Source organism: Apus apus, chromosome 5 (genome assembly GCF_020740795.1).
Source record: "Apus apus isolate bApuApu2 chromosome 5, bApuApu2.pri.cur, whole genome shotgun sequence".
Taxonomy (NCBI): Eukaryota; Metazoa; Chordata; class Aves; order Apodiformes; family Apodidae; genus Apus; species Apus apus.
The window spans coordinates 21,563,716-21,577,828 of record NC_067286.1 but is presented as its reverse complement, the minus strand read 5'-3'; the positions used below and the strand labels follow the sequence as shown (position 1 = coordinate 21,577,828).

At 37.2% G+C, this 14,113-nt stretch overlaps 1 protein-coding gene across 10 annotated transcripts in view; it reads left to right on the top strand.

Moving 5' to 3' along the window:
- The window catches only part of LRRC4C (leucine rich repeat containing 4C), a 554,128-nt gene that overhangs the window by 353,050 nt on the left and 186,965 nt on the right, over nt 1-14,113 (top strand). The window contains exon 1 of one of the 10 annotated variants that reach the window (XM_051620653.1): nt 2,464-2,485. The exons of 8 other annotated variants lie outside the window; for them this stretch is intronic. The gene's annotated coding sequence lies outside the window, so the exon portion shown is untranslated. Of the gene's footprint in view, nt 1-2,463; nt 2,486-13,844; nt 14,036-14,113 lie in introns of those variants that run through there. One more of the 10 variants, XM_051620652.1, reaches the window with a different exon arrangement.

Genomic DNA, 14,113 nt, shown 5'->3' with positions numbered 1-14,113 from the left:
GGTGGCATTTTTTGGGTTTGTTTTTCTTTGTCTGAGGGCAGGGACAACACAGCAGGCTGAGATAGCCACTGTTTGAAATGGAGGAGTAACTAAAATTTGCCTTAATGCAAATTAACTGGGTGTATACAAAGAGAAGCCTCACAGTCAGTCAAATAAACAAGCACTGAATATTGTGTTATTTTAGATTCTTTAGTGTTAGTTATTATACTTTGTGTGCTAATTAATATTAACCTGGATGCTTTCTGAAAGGTAAAAAATCTTAGTTTTACTCACTAGGTCTCCTGTTTCATTAATGTCTACAATGGCCCTTTGGAAGAATATGCTTCATCAACCAGTACTGCTTCAATCATAAAAGGATGTAATACCAGAAACATTAGAACTCACATGATCCAAAGCCCTTCTCAATTGTTTGCATCTCATTTTCTAAATGGGACTGGTCATTATCTGTCTTAAGTCACTTCAGACAAGCAAAATAAATACTTACTTTCATATAGAACTATGTATTCATTGAGTACCTAAGGGCTTCAAATATGCATTCACCTCTGGGCTGAAACAAAGTGGAATGCTTAAAGGCTCAACATTTTCTTCTCTTTCTACATGACAATGGTTCTTTAGATTGCCTCTGTAATGAGAAAGCAAATGGGGCAATCTGTTCTAAAAGCCACACCCAAGTTATGCCAATACTGGAATCTGCAGGCTCAGAATCTCTCGGGGAATTTGATAGGAAAAAATGTATTTGTTTTCTTGTTGAAGTTTTCAGCTGAGGACTTTCTAATATTTTCTAGGTGTTAATAAAGTTGGCTTAAAAAGCCTATGAGTAACATCTGCTGTTTTATTTTTTTACTTTACCTGTGTTTGTCTAGCAAATTTATCTGAGAGATATCAGACATAATTGTCTATACATGGCTGTAGGATAATTCTGGATACTCTGAAATTATGTGTTGTGTCCTCTTTTACGAATTCCTGTATGTGATTGTTCAGAATTTGTGATGAATGCTGCAATGTGATTCAGGATTTCTCATTCCCAGCTACCCCATCAAATGATAAGCCTACATCTCCCACTTCTCTGTGAATCACATAGTGAGCAACCTCAGTGAAGACTTAGAATAGGCACCCAAATTCGATTGTTATAAAGTATATAGCACTACTGTTATAAAAAGTCTTCTTCTAATTTTATTATGAGGAAATTTGGAGGAAAAAGCAGCTTTTCTCTGTATGGTTTGAATTATGGTTTGAATAACCCAAATTCCAGCATTTTGGGGTTAAACTCTGTAACACTTTCTTGATTTTGTTTTCACTCTTAATCCTTTTTTACTCCCCTTCCCTCCTCTTCTGCCATGCTACTCCTGCATATTAATATGGCTCAGAGCAGACTAGATTTCTTTTCTGAAGTCTTCCAGCTCAATTTTGAATTGAAGCATCACTGGGCATCTTGTGATTTATGCACACAGGTGCTACAGCTACTAGGGGATCAGTTTGACTGCAGTGTCGTCTGAGGCATATGGAAAACCTTATTTTATGTGTGATTTATAACACTGGAGACAGAGGGACACTTGCTAATTTTCCTGATACTAGGCCTTCTCTATGTTATTAGATGAAACAGTTCACATGGAAACCTGACTGCTAGTGCTTCTGGAGAGAGTGATATTTGATTCCATTCTAATACCAACTAGTTTATCTGGGGACAGTATATAACTCAACTAGTATCTTCTGAAGGGCTTGAAATTGAATAAATGAGCCCTGATGTGTAGCCCTTACAGTAAGTACAAGAGCTTTTGAATGTCTCAATTGTCATGATGGGGTTTTTTTTTTTTTTGTCTGTATATAAAGCAAAAGTAAACAAAAATAGTCTGGAGACTGGAGGGCCATTGAAGAATGCTGAAACTCAAAGAGCTGTTGCCTAAATAGAACACTGGCATGGCTCTATGCCAACTGTATTTTCCAGCCTGAGTTCGGAGAATTACTGTTTTAAGGTGTAAGAGAGTCTTCTAAAAATGTTGTTGATGTAGGAGACTAAAAGTCCAACAGAGAACACTTGCTGAGCTAGCCAAGAGAAAAAGTTAAAGAAACAAGTGGTAGAGAAGGAGGTGTGTTGATAGTAGGATAGAATACAGCTGAAAAGAAAGACTACAAAGGTTAGAGAAGACTTCTTGATGTGAGACTGTGAGTGAAGTAAGGATGGCTACCACAATACTATAGATACAGTAGGAAATCTAAGGCAAGAAATAGTATGTAACAAGTTAGTATTTTATCTGGATCAATACAAGTTTGATCCTACCTTTATTAAAGAAATGGCAGGCCAGCTCAGTGGAAGTGGTGTGGGCCCTAAATGATCTTGTGTATTTTATCCCAGTTGTGTCTCTTTTCTTCTGATTCACGTATACTACTTCAGGATCTCACAGAATCATCTTGGTTGGAAAGGACGTTGAAGATCATCAAGTCCGACCATAACCTCTACATAATCTCTCTACAAGAAAGATGCTACGTAAGTGCATGTTAATTAGCAGAAGGCATTTTTGTTCCTATTAGAAAAAATATAATTGAAAAATGATCTGCAAATGTTTCTGCAGCTGTTAATATATTTTTCTCAGCTTTTTCAGAGTCATTCCCAGGCACATTGTGAATTAATGCACAGCAAAATTAATAGAACTTTAGACTTTACTCATCTACCTGTGAACAGGTCCGTTGAGTTGATACTGATTGTGAGTAAAATAATATTCTATGGCATATCAGTGATATACCCTTATATTTAGTTATGCAGTTTTAGGCCCTATTCTTCCTACCTAAAACTGAAATGAAGCCTGAAAGGAGTGAGAAATGTATCCTCATTCAAGACTATTCTTTCATCTGACTTCTTATACTGCCATCATCTTCAAATCATGCAAAAGCTGCCCTTTTCATACTGAATTATGATAAGTAGGTATTTAATGAAGGCTTATAAAAAATTGTATCACAATGTAGTAATATCAGCAAAATATTAGCATACCAATATCTACTGCATATACTAGCACAGTGGATGGTGTATATGGACATAATTAATGTGGTACTGATATAATTAACATGTATTGACTTGGTAGAGAAAAGGCAGCCATATTCCTAGCACTATATATTCAATAACAAACTGGCCATTTTCAGAGGGGTCATAATCCAGTTTTCAGAACTAAATTAGATATGGTATTTAGTTATATCTGATGTTGAAGCAGCTGTGTTCTGAGATAACATATGGAGTACATTCAGCATGACATCTGCTGTGCTGTGCTTAGTCTGACAGTGAGAAAGAGCTTCACAGTAATAGTAGCTGTTTGCCATAAAGGTAGTACACAATGTTTGATTTGCATCTTGGAATCCATGGACAGTAAGACTTTAGGGTGACATCCTAGCCTTTAATAATCATGGTTACATTTGTGGTATCTAATCAGGAATCAAATCTGATTTTCAGTAATAGCATTGCAGTTCTATTTTTTGGTAAGTTTTGGTTGGGATATCCACCTAATAACAAGAATAAATATCATAGTTGTCTGGTTATAACAGGTTTCTATGGTGTAAAAAAATACTTTTCCCCCTCTGCCAGAGTCTAGAGGAGCTGAACTGTAATAGTCTTAGCTGTGCATCTCTCTGCTTATCTTTCAAAAATACCTGATGTAAAGCTTGTAGTTCCTAATGCATTTAGTACATTCTGTCTGCTAGCATTACATGATAACGCAAATAAGAAAAGGTTATTTGGCAAGTGGGGTTCAGAAATTTCAAACTACTTTTTTTTTTTTTTTTCCCCAGCCTTATCAACATGAATTAATATTCACCCATCTGTCTTCTTGCACTTCCTGCTTCTCTACTTACGCAAATAAGACTGTCAGTTTAGTGTGGAGGCTGGCAGGCCATTAAGGGCTGCTTTGTGCAAATGCATTGCAAAAACACAGACTTCTTTTTTCTTACAGTTAAGAAGCTGGCTCTGAGAAAGCTGAATTCCAAGTATGGAAACATGAATAAAATATAATGCCAGTTCTTCAGAGCTGTTTCAACAGTTTATGGGAAGTGTGCCAGAAAAGTATGAGGTGTGTTTCTGCAAGGGTCTGGATTGTGAAATGAGTCAGGAACCTGATAAAACAGGTTATAGCTGAAGTCAACACAGGATCAAGAACGCTTTGTTATGGCATTTTGCATCCCAGTCCAGGCACCTAGTATCTTGTTACGGTTGAGTATTTCATGATTCCCTGAAAATAATAGGCTTTTTGTTTTGTAGGTGAAAAGACGAGAGTAAGATGATTGTTCAAAGGTGATAATTGGGAGTGTATGTGTGCTTTGCTGAATCACAGTCTAACATTGATTTATTGTCTGCTCTAATTTCTCTAATATCTATGTATCTTACAATCTTTAACATATTCATTATACTGTGAACTAGAAAGAAGTTACAGATGCTATTGCAGAAATGAGGAAATAAGACACAGGATGAAAGCTAGATTCACAGTGGAAAATTCCTGACTCTTGGACTGGTAACGAAGTTAGGCATCTGAACTTTAGGTTTTATGTATATGCACTATGTGGCAAGTATAGAGGTGAACTATAAAAGCCCTCCAGTAGGAGAACAGTTTCTTTTGGAAATACACTTTTACAAACTGAAGAAGGCTCCTTGGTTTCTCTGAAAGACAAGAGGAAGAGGCACCAACCCAAACTTCCTACAAGCCAAATACAATTTAATAAAGATGCAAAACTCCTCTTTTGGACAAACATTAGAATGAAATAGGTGAATAAATTGTGTTTTCTTTTGACCTTAATTCTGTTTATATTTCTTAGGTAAGAATTTGCTTACTATTTAGGACCTCGTAGATGTTATACTGAAGAAAATACCTCATCTGTGCATTTCAGGTTTAGGCATGAAAGGAATGTGAATTACCTCAGTTCTGATATAATATAAACAATACTTACAATTTTCAGAAATAACAGCAGTGCCCACAAGGATTTACTGGTTACAAGTCCAGTGCCTGGCATACATCATGGGAACTTTGACTGACCTTTTACTTTTTAACTTAGGTAACTATAGTGAGGAGACATGTGGATCCAGGTAAATCCAAGGCAAAATCTTAGCACTGTACAACTTTTCCAGCCAATTATCTTACACAAATAAATGCCTTCACAGTGCTTCAGTTTACCCATCAAATGAGGATAAGAATGACTTTTTTTATTTCAGAGGAAGGTCTGTAAGGCTTCATTAGGTTCACAAAATGTTTTGATAAATCCTGGAATAAGCAATAAGAACCAGTAAAGAAGATCTGTCCTGGCTTCGTAAGGAATATTCTTCTACAGGTTATGAACTACAAGTGTCTCTTACAACAAGAAACGGAGAATTCTTATTTATATATCCAAGGCCCAGACTTCATCTTTAAATGCATTAAGGTTTCGTGTATGCACATTATTGTCTGTTCCCTGTTACACTTCTTGATTTCTAAATGTAGGCAGAAACTTTTCTTCACATTTGTATTTTTTATTTTATTATTCCTTTTAATATACACAGTCCTAGACTGGAGTATCTCTTTTGCATTGGCAAACTTTTCTTCACATTTGTATTTTTTATTTTATTATTCCTTTTAATATACACAGTCCTAGACTGGAGTATCTCTTTTGCATTGGCAGAATACCACAGAATCACAGAATGTTATGGGTTGGAAGGGGCCTCTGGATATCATCAAGTCCAACCCCCTGCCAGAGCAGGACCACCACAGAATCTAGGGCAGGTCACATAGAAACATATCCAGACAGGTCTTGAAAGTCTCCAGAGAAGACTCCACAACCTCTCTGGGCAGCCTGTTCCAGTGCTCTATAAGTTTTACAGTGAAGAAGTTCTTCCTCATGTTGAGGTACTCCAGAATTGAACACGGTACTCCAGGTAGGGTCTCATGAGAGCGAAGAAGAGCAGGAGAGTCATCTCCCCTGGCCTTCTGGCCATGCTTCTTTTGATGCAGCCCAAGATAAAGTTGTTTTTCTGGGCTGCAAGCACACGTTGCTGGCTCATGTTGAGCTTCTTGTGGACTAATACCCCCAAGCCCTCAGGGCTGTTCTCAATCAATTCTCCACCCTGTCTGTAATTGTGCTTCGGATTGCCCCAACCTATATGCAGGACCTTGTACTTGACCTTATTGAACTTCATTAGGCTGGCATGGGCCCAATTCTGAAGCCTGTAAAGGTCCCTCTGGTTGTCATCCTTTCCCTCCAGTGTGTCTGACTACCTTAAGGAATGCTTTACTATGGATGTAGGATTCAGCTTACAACACCAGGCATGAGAACAACCAGAACCAAATACCGTTTTCACAAACTGCTGGTCTTGCACAAGATTTATCCAACATGACTTGCCTTATTCAGGATTGGAAAATGTCACCAGGAAGTAGTTCCTGGATTTAGCTCTTGGAAAGAGACCCGTGATCATCACTATTATGTATAAGGCTTATGTTTACTAGTGCTAAACCCTGATCTGGAAGGTGGACAAGAGAAACAGAAATCCGTGGGTAATAGAAATGCTAGCATTTTACTTACTTGTCCTCCTTGTAGAAGCATTATTCATTTTTGGGGGGAAGTGTTCTTGAAAGTGTATTCCCTGGTTGGTGGAAGGACTTGATATGATTTTCCTGCACTTTTAATAGTGGTTCTTGTGTTAAGGTCTTGCAGTATTCTGCAGAAATTACTTACCTTGTTCCTCCCTTCTATTGGAAGTGCAGTATATGACTATCAACCTATTTGAAACCTCTTTGCTACTGGTACAGGGCTTCTAATAGACAGTATAGTGTAGTCTTAAAGAATAAAGGGCACTCATCTTGTTAATGGCTGTTGTAGTTGTTGACCGTCACAATTACTGTCAATCATAAAGTTTCTGGTGCTAGAAAAGCAGACGTTGGTTAAAAATGAATCTGTGGTATATATATTTATGGCATAGTATCTGTGGTAAAATATATGTTAAAAAGATGTACCTTTCTAAAATGTCAGAACTTGAAATTCTTCAACTGTCCAGTAGCTGTTCTGGCTGGCACATTGCTGCCATCTCTAGTTGGTCAGACAATTATGTCTCTAAATTGTTGATAATGCTTTCATATTCTGAATTTTTTTAAGAGTCTTATCTTCACAAATGAGATAAGACTCTCTCCTGATTTGAGCTCTACTGGTGAGATTATAATTGAGGATCCTTTCTGATTTGTACAATGAAAATGATAGTTGTACTTTCTGTTTTGTTCAATACTCAGTTTTGAAGGACTGCTTGACAGTTTTCAATATCACTAAGTAATAGGGTATGGTGTCTCCTGAGGTTGAAAGCATTGTAGAGGAGGCAATAATGATGTTCTTTAGACTGCACGATGTGTTGGTTCAGTAGGTTTTGGCTTTTAAAATGTGTTTAGAAGGAGGAGGTCAATGATACTGATCACTCCTTTTTCTCTTTCAGACAATTTGTCCTAAAATGCTCCTGACGTTTCCCTGATACAGCCAGTCACTAAGTGAAGCAATCTTAAAATTCTCAATGACACAATCAGTATAACATTTTGCTGGAAATCAAAGGCTAAGTACTGTAGATACTGGTCTTCATTAAATAGTTAAACATTTAAATAATTAATATAAACTACACATCTGAAAGCAACTTGAGCATGCAAAACAAAATTGTCTGTTTGTTGGGCAATTGAGTATTGCTTTCCTCATCAGGATGGTATAATGTCTATGCTGTGTTTGAGAGAGCAGGTACCATAAGCTGATCAAAGCATATTGCACATCATATTAGCTGAAATTGTTGACTCCATGGTTCTAGGGTATTAAAATTCAAAGCTCAAGGGTGCAGTTTTCTCAGTTTATTACACTTCTGTTTATTACATTTACCTTTAGCAGCTGAAATGTTCCCTTAGGCAGTATCATCAAAAGACAAATGAGAACATTAAGATCACAACATGTGTTATAAAATAATGCAGCAGATTTTGGGACTTACAGCTCTAGTTTCTGATCTTCAGAGTCCATGATGTTGGATGTTGTGAATAACCTCTTCTCTTCTCTTCTCTTCTCTTCTCTTCTCTTCTCTTCTCTTCTCTTCTCTTCTCTTCTCTTCTCTTCTCTTCTCTTCTCTTCTCTTCTCTTCTCTTCTCTTCTCTTCTCTTCTCTTCTCTTCTCTTCTCTTCTCTTCTCTTCTCTTCTCTTCTCTTCTCTTCTCTTCTCTTCTCTTCTCTTCTCTTCTCTTCTCTTCTCTTCTCTTTCTTCTCTTCTCTTCTCTTCTCTTTCTTCTCTTCTCTTCTCTTCTCTTCTCTTCTCTTCTCTTCTCTTCTCTTCTCTTCTCTTCTCTTCTCTTCTCTTCTCTTCTCTTCTCTTCTCTTCTCTTCTCTTCTCTTCTCTTCTCTTCTCTTCTCTTCTCTTCTCTTCTCTTCTCTTCTCTTCTCTTCTCTCTCCCACCCCTTTCCTTTTTTCTTATTTTCCTTCCTTTGCCAAATAAGATAAGAGAATGCATCTGTCTGTTTTTCAAAGATTTCAAAAAAATTAATAAATCAGCATAATCTTTTTGTTGTCTCTTACATCCAAAATTAACCCCCTGAAACATTTCAAATGAAGTGAATGAAACACTTCAAATGATCATTAAAGGAAAAGGGCCCTTAAAATATATTTGTAATAATAAAAAATATTTTTAAATGAGTTGTCAGAATGAGAGACAGATCTAAGGTAGGCTTTTGAAATGTATTGGAAACAGAAGAAAGTTTTGTGAAGTCGAGTTTTCAGTGCTTAGCTGAAAAGCATATTCTTTACAGAAATGCCACTAAAAGAAGTTTTCAATTGTAAAGAAGCATATCTACTTCTGAACTACTTATCTCCAAACATAAATTAGATATTGTGATCTAGGTTTTAGACACATCTGACAGCTGCACCTAAGGACACGACTTTTTAATCTATGGAACAAGAGTTGTGTTGCTAATAGAGAGCTAGCAGCCACCTCATGTTTTAATTACTTCTTGGTCTCAGGCTTTGTGCAGTACTTTGGAGTGTATGTGTTAGTGCCCTTAGTGCAAAACATTAATGCCTAAGTTAGAAGTCTGGACATCATTCAGGAAAGCTGGTATGCTATGGTAAGTACTCTGCATACATTTAATAAACAAAGAAACCTTCAGTCCAGCTGAGCCTCTAGTTCAGTGTCAGTGGCCAAGTCTGACAAAAAATATTAGGTTTTGGGTTCTTTTTGTTGTTTTGTGATCTGCTGTCCAGTATAGTTCCAGAACAACCTGTTAACCTGAAAATCATCACTCTGCTCTTTGTGTTCAGGCTATATTCAATATTGCTTAGCATTTTGGCTTACCTGTCACTGAGGATTTAGAAGAATTTCTTCTATATTTGTTACAGTAGAATGTTCAGTCAGTATTTAAACTCACTTGGCCATAGTAACTTGAAATTACACTATTTAAAGTATCATGGCTATAAGGCACTATTCTCTGGTGGTCTGGAAGTTGTATTGAGTGTGCAGGTAGCTCTGAGTCATAGTAGCTGTATTGCTCTGATTTCCACCCTTGAAGAAGCCTTCAAGGAGTTACAGATCAAGTCTAATGTTATAGAGTTATAGATCTTATATGTTATAGGAGTCACAGATGCTAGTGGGCTCATTCGCTTAATCAAAAACTACAGCTAATAAGAATTCCATCTTGAACAAAATTAATGAAAACTAACCTTTCGTATGTTGGAATAAAAAGTGGAAACAAATACCAATAGCTTATACAGCTTGCATAAAATATGAAATGGTAATCACTGTTTGAAAACTGCATTTTTCATTATTATCACTTTCATCACTATAAATCTAATATGCCAAGTGCCATGTAGGACAGGCGTGCCTTGACCAAGAGCTAAGAACCAAGATAAATGGTCTGGGTGTGGTAATCTATTGCAAACAAGGCAACGCAAACAAGATCTGAGGGTAATGATCTTAACTATGGATCCATCTTAACTATGGAACAAAAACTGAGAGAACATAACCTGAAACTGCTGGAAATATACAGCACAAAATCACTGTGGCTCATATTATCAGCCTGACCTAATGCTGGGTATATCCCTTGCTTACTCCACTTAATTCACTGAATGTGGTGTCTTTTTACTTGGTACTCCTTTTCCCACTGTGACAATACCAGATCAGCTACTTAACAGTGCACAGTATGACTTTTTATGCTTTTGTATATGCAAAAGAAGTAAAGTATATTTAGACAGTAATTGCAGTAATTTTATAATGCTGAAAAAATACAAGACTGTCTAGTTTGTATCCATGTTGATAGCGTCAAACTGAAGAGGAAGAACATGAATGTCACAGGATGTGCGAAGGTAAAAATCCAAGGACATGAGAAGCCTCCGATATCAGGTTACTTAATTTCCTAGAAAGGTTCTTCTGTTATTCTTTTAAAAGTAAGAACTGTCAGGGCTATAGCAGTATGCTGAAATCTAGTAAGTCTAATGTTCAGATAAATAATGATATAGAAAAGTATTCTCATTCTTATTCTTTTAATGTTTCTATGCTTGGTAATTCATTTTCATTACTTACCAGATTACAATACAAAAATTGCTGCATATTAGGACATGCACTCACATGAGTATTGAACACTTACTGAAGAAGAAAACTTTACTTTTAACTGTAATGTTTGGCTAAGGTAACTAGCATGTTATTAAGGTGATTTCATGTATAAAAAACTGTGTGACAAATTAAAGCTGTCATGTTTCTGAGTCCAAGGCATAAATCTGAAAAATGTATCTCATGGAATGTGGGGAGGAGGACAAGAAGAAAGGAGGTGGCAACAAAAGAGGAAAAGGAGATCTGTACCCTTTTTTATTATTTCATTATGCAAACTGAAGATAAAACAGTGTCAGAGGCTGAATTTTCCCAGTAGCAGTAATTTTCTTATCTGAAGGACTTTAGATACTCTTAAAAGAAAGAACATAATTTGTAAATTGGACCAGGGATTTCTGGTTGAATCCTAACGTTGCCTTAGGCATCCTCATCTGCATATTAATTAATGTATGCTGTTATTACCAGTTGCAAAGTTAATGTGTATGTTTGAAAATCTTTTGGGTCATGAACTGGTTGAAAGGGAGAAGTCAGAGACTTGTGGTCAATGGGACAAAATCTAGTCAGATGTTGGTGACTAGTGGAGTCCCTCAGGTTTCAGTTCTGGGACCAGTACTGTTCAGTATTTTCATCAACGAACTGGATGAGGGAACAGAGTGTGCCCTCAGCAAGTTTGCTGATGACACTAACTTGAGAGGAGTGGCTGACACACCAGAAGGCTGTGCTGCCGTTCAGTGAGACCTAGACAGGCTAGAGAGTTGGGCGAGGAGAAATTCAATGAAATTCAGTAAGGGCAAGTTTACTCATACCATTCTTTCCCTCCAAAGATCAACTCAAAAGGCTGTGAGGACTGACTTTATTAGTCTGGCTTTAGCTCTGAATCCAAAGGACCTCTTACTTAGCACTTTAATAAATTCCAAAGGTAGTTTTTATTCACAGTTTTGACAATACCATAAGCCTCACAAGCCATTTTTCCTAAGTTAAATAAAATCTGCAGTTCAAATTATGCAAATGCATTTTGTCATTTTCCTCCCTGGCTTGCCTCTTAGCATTTTATCACAGTAAGCATGATTAGTTTAGAATAGTGGTTTTCTCACAAGCACATGTTGTATATCTAAAATTAATAGAAAGAAGAAAAGAATAAAACCCAAACTGTGGCCCTGTGCTGGGGGAAATGGTGTCTATTTTCTCCTCAAAGGACAGCATTAACACTGACAACTATAAAGGTAAAATCATAGAATCATAGAATTGTGGTATGTATGGGGTTGGAAGGGACCTTTAAAGGTCATCTACATCAGCCCCCCCCCCTGCAGCGTGCAGGGATCTTTTTAACGAGGAAAGGTTGTTTAGAGCCTCATCAAGCCTGACCTTGAATGTCCCCACCACCTTTCTGGGTAACCTGTTCCAGTGCTTCAACACCCTCACAGAAAAGAGATTCCTAATGCCTAATCTAAATCTACCCTGCTCTAATTTAAGGCCATTTCTCCTTGTCCTATTGCTACACACCCTTGTAAGTAGTCCCTCCCCAGCTCTTCTGTATGCCCCCTTCATGGAAGGCCTCTCTAAGATCTCCCTAGAGCCTTCTCCTCTCTAGGCTGAACAATCCCTGCTCCCTCAGCCCATCTTCATAGCAGAGGTGTTCCAGCCCTCAGATAATTTTTGTGGCACTTCTCTGGGCTCATCCTAACAGGTCCATGTCCTTCTTATAATGAGAGCTCCAGAAATGTACACAATACTTCAGGTGGGGTCTTATAAGAGCAGAGGGGGAGGATCACTTCCCTCAACTTGCTGACCACACTTCTTTTGATCCAGCCCAGGATCACTTTGTGTGTGTCATTTCTGTAGCATATTCTAAATTTTCCATTTCCACTTAGAGATAAAAGTTAAGATCATCAAAACTTGAATTGACTAGAACAACAATCCAAGTACCTCAGATGGCACTTTTTCCAGGTGAAATCTAGGACTGAGGAGCATAAATTTCAGAAATATCTTTGGATTCATTCACTAGCATAGAAAGTAGTTGTGGAAAGGGTCTGAATCTAATTAGAAAAGGAGTTACAGTCTCAGGATTTTTGATTACTAGATGAAGTTCAGTAAGCAAGAGGAATGGGTTACTTCCATTACTGAGAGCAGATGCGTACAGAGTGATGTGTCCTTGTCAAGAATCCAGGTAATGGTGTATCTTACTGCCACAGATGTGTGGTTTTCATAATGAAGAAATAATCTGATTTCTCTGCTTCCCATTTTCCATGTTTAAGCAAAAATATGTTTTAACTTTAATCAGACATCTATGAGGGTGACAAGTCCTTCCATATCAGGACTTGCATTGCATTTGAAGTGCATGCATAGTTTAACACCTTGTAATTTTTGGGATTCTAAATCTAACTCAGAGCAAATTAAGGTATTAATGAAGTTACTGACCCTACTGAATCCTTTTTTCAGGTATAATTTATTTTAGTGAGAACTCATCAGTCTGGCTTCTCCTCAACCAAGAACACTCAGCACGCCATCAGAATCATTGCAATTAAGGCAAAATATTGATCCTCTTATGTAGCAGAAGGAATAATTTAGACACTATATCATATCAAAGTCAAACAAGTATTGCAGAAATATATACAGAATAATGTATTGATAGATTAGATTAAACTCTGAAAATAATGAGAAATACCACCTTAGATGATGTACAGACCTTTCAAAAAGGTAAGTAATGCAAATATGTAACAATTTGCTTAATATATAAGGAGGTGTTACTGTGAATGGAAATTGAAGTGCAGGGAAGGGAAGAAAAAGATAAACTTTAAAGCTGTTGTGGTGGAATTAGTGACTGTAGCCTGTGAAATATGTGAGATTAGGGCAGGAGAACAAAGATGGAATGGTGATACTATGGTCTAGAGAAAAGCTGAGAGATTAAAAAGCAGTTATCAATGTGGAAGAAGAGAAAGAAAAGTACTGAAAGTAAAGACAGAGCTTATTTCCTCTAGTCAGCTTTCAGAAGTAGTTACAAAACAGCTACCGGGAGAATAGCATTTGAAAAAAAACCCTACAGAGAACAGACAATTACTGTACTCCAGGATCCTAGCTCATCTTGAAGCAAGTGTGCAAACTCTGTGTGTACACTGTGATGTAGGGGTAGGTGCAGGCTGATTGCTTGCAAATATGGCTATGTATACCTATCTGTTGGTAGACAACACAATAGGTGTTTTGTCTATTCATCTCCTACAAAGCACAAATATTTTTCCCTATATTTTCTTTTAATTTCCATAGGCAGTTGCCCAAAGAAGTCAACCATGAAAGGTGTACCAGTTCAGTGAACAAGAAAAAACTTGAACTAATAATTGCACAGCCTCAAGCAATGCTCCTGCTGCCTTTTTCTTTAGTCGTCTTAGCTTTACATATATATGATGGATGATGTGATACAGGATACCGACAAAACTGTGGATGTCAGTTATTCAAAAATACCCAAGACTGCAAAAGAAGCTGTCTGTGTTTGTGAGTACCCTTGTACTGAAATTAATATCGACTTGGAACCATTTTAGTGCTTTCATAAGGTGGAGGTGAAACAGTTTG